The sequence below is a fragment of the Antechinus flavipes genome, chromosome 3 (assembly GCF_016432865.1).
Source record: "Antechinus flavipes isolate AdamAnt ecotype Samford, QLD, Australia chromosome 3, AdamAnt_v2, whole genome shotgun sequence".
Lineage (NCBI taxonomy): Eukaryota > Metazoa > Chordata > Mammalia > Dasyuromorphia > Dasyuridae > Antechinus > Antechinus flavipes.
Window position 1 is genome coordinate 440,525,119 of NC_067400.1, and position 2,585 is coordinate 440,527,703.

Sequence of the window (2,585 nt, forward strand, 5' to 3'; positions counted from 1 at the left end):
GGTATATGCCTTAGCCAACATCATTGATCAATATATTTCTGGGATGCTATGATTATGCTGAACCAAGTCTTTGAAGTCCCTACTAAATCTAGGGGGCTATAAATAAAAAGTCCCTACTAAATCTAGGGGACTATATGCATACCAATATATTTCTCTGGCCATACATAAGGGATATTTTCACCATGGCATAGTTCTAGAAATTCAAGTGAAACTTGGAATGTGTTTGTGATCGCAGGTATGACAAGACTGATTCTCTTGTGCTTTTGGCTACAATAGCATCTTTTCTTCAACAAATGTGTGTGTGTGTGTGTGTCTGTGTGAATGTGTGTATTTATGAGGCATCAATGATGGTAAATGTAGGTCATGGTGATGAACAAAACAAACTATATTTTCTAAATTGTTGCTCAAATTAAAAAAAAAAGTTGCTAGTTTTGTATAAACTCGACTTCAAAGATTATTTACCCATAAGCCATCATTTTTCTTTGGCTATTCAGTATCAGAGATCATTATGTACACGTTTGTGTCTTAGTAAAGAGCAGTTTATTTATTTTCTTTGTTCTATCCTTCCTTATCCCATCAAATACACACACACAAACACTCACAAACCACATACACATATGCATACAAAGACTTACACCTCTACTAACTCCCAATTCATGAAAAAAGAATTTTGCCCATCTAAGATATCAATTCTGTATTTCTTTCCTTTCTCCCTATTGCACCCTTCTGTTTACATATGAGTTTCTGGGAAGAAGTTTTTCACATAGACTACAATTCTTTGTATTCATAGTTGAATATTTGAAACGATGATTCTGTTTTTGCAAAAATATATATTTAGGAATTACTCAGTATTAATTCAATCATTGTTTGATAGGACTGGATGGAAAGCATATGTATACTAAATGTACTTGCTATTCTTATATATTTTATTTAGTATCCTCCTAATTGCACCTTCCTTTTCAGTTTTCTGTTTTTGTTTTGTCCTTCCCTTCAGTTTTGATGTAATTATTCATTATTTGTAATCTTTCTGATATAACATCTATTTTTGTCTAAATGAAAAGTTTAAAATTGGATAGCTTCTGGATATTCCTGGTACAAGAATAAGATTAATATCTTAAGATGGAAATTTGTAATTTTTTAATTGAAAATGAAAAGATATTAAAACTAAATATTTTCAACAGAGTCAGTCTTCCCAGTGGTTGTTTTGAAGTAATTCATTTGAGTCATGCCACAATTTTATGTGAGGGTTTCATATGCAGACTTTTGAAGATATAAAGTATTCTAAATAGCATCATTGGAATATTAAAATAATTTTAAAATTTTTAAGTTTTGTATGATAGATTCTTATTATGGGCAATACTTTCTTTTGTTCTCCATTACTTGTGATATAATTAGTCTATCTCTCTGAGATTCAAAGGCAAAGAAGTGATTTATGGCTTATATTAAAGGCTGTTCAGATTTTGTTCCAGGGGCATAATCAGAATCAATGTATATAGTCCATCAATTATTGCTGTCAAGTTTGCAAACATTAGGCCATGTCCATTATACATTTATTAGTTACCACAATGAAAGGGTGGACTGAAAGGCAGGTATAAGCATTGAAGCACAGACAGTGAATACTTAGAGGGGATGCTTTCTAATATTGGGTGCCATTCTTAATTGTACATGTCCAATCTGAGAAAAAGCTTCCTTTTGTAAATGCAATATAAAGTCCATGTTTTAATTATTTAAAAAAACTTAAAATAGTGAGCTATCTCTAAAATGTCTAAGATGTGTCAACAGATGACAATGATACCAGGGGACTATCTAATGAAAATTATTCTTTTCTGAGGAATTACAGGAAGAGATACTATTGAGCATTACCACAAATACATGGAAAAAAATAGAGTAAAGGTAAACTATCTTATAGATATTTGATGTATCTATTGTAGTTATAGTGGAGTACAGGTACAAGGGGAAAAGGAGAGGCACTACAAAGATGGTAGAGAAGAAATTAATTCCAAAGAGGGTTGGAGAAAATAATTTGTCTGAGATCAGCTGGAAAGTTAGTGGATACTTTTTTTACTTTTTTTATTAAAGCTTTTTTATTTTTCAAAATATATGCATGAACAATTCTTCAACATTAGCCCTTGCAAAACCCTGTATTTCAATTTCCTCCCTTTCCCCCACACCCTCCTCTAGTTAGCAAGTAGTGCAATATATGTTAAGCATGGTTAATATATGTTAAATCCAATAGATGTATATACAGTTTTTCTTTTCTTTTCTTTTTTTTAATAACTTTTTATTGATAGAACGCATGCCAAGGTAATTTTTTACAGCATTATCCCTTGCATTCACTTCTGTTCTGATTTTTCCCCTCCCTCCCTCCACCCCCTCTCCCCGATGGCAAGCAGTCTTTTACATTTGAATGGGTTACAGTATATCCTAGATACAATATATGTGTGCAGAACCGAACAGTTTTCTTGTTGCACAGGCAGAATTGGATTCAGAAGGTATAAATAACCCGGGAAGAAAAGCAAAAATGGAAGCAGTTTATATTCATTTCCCAGTGTTCTTTCTCTGGGTGTAGCTGCTTTTGTCCATCT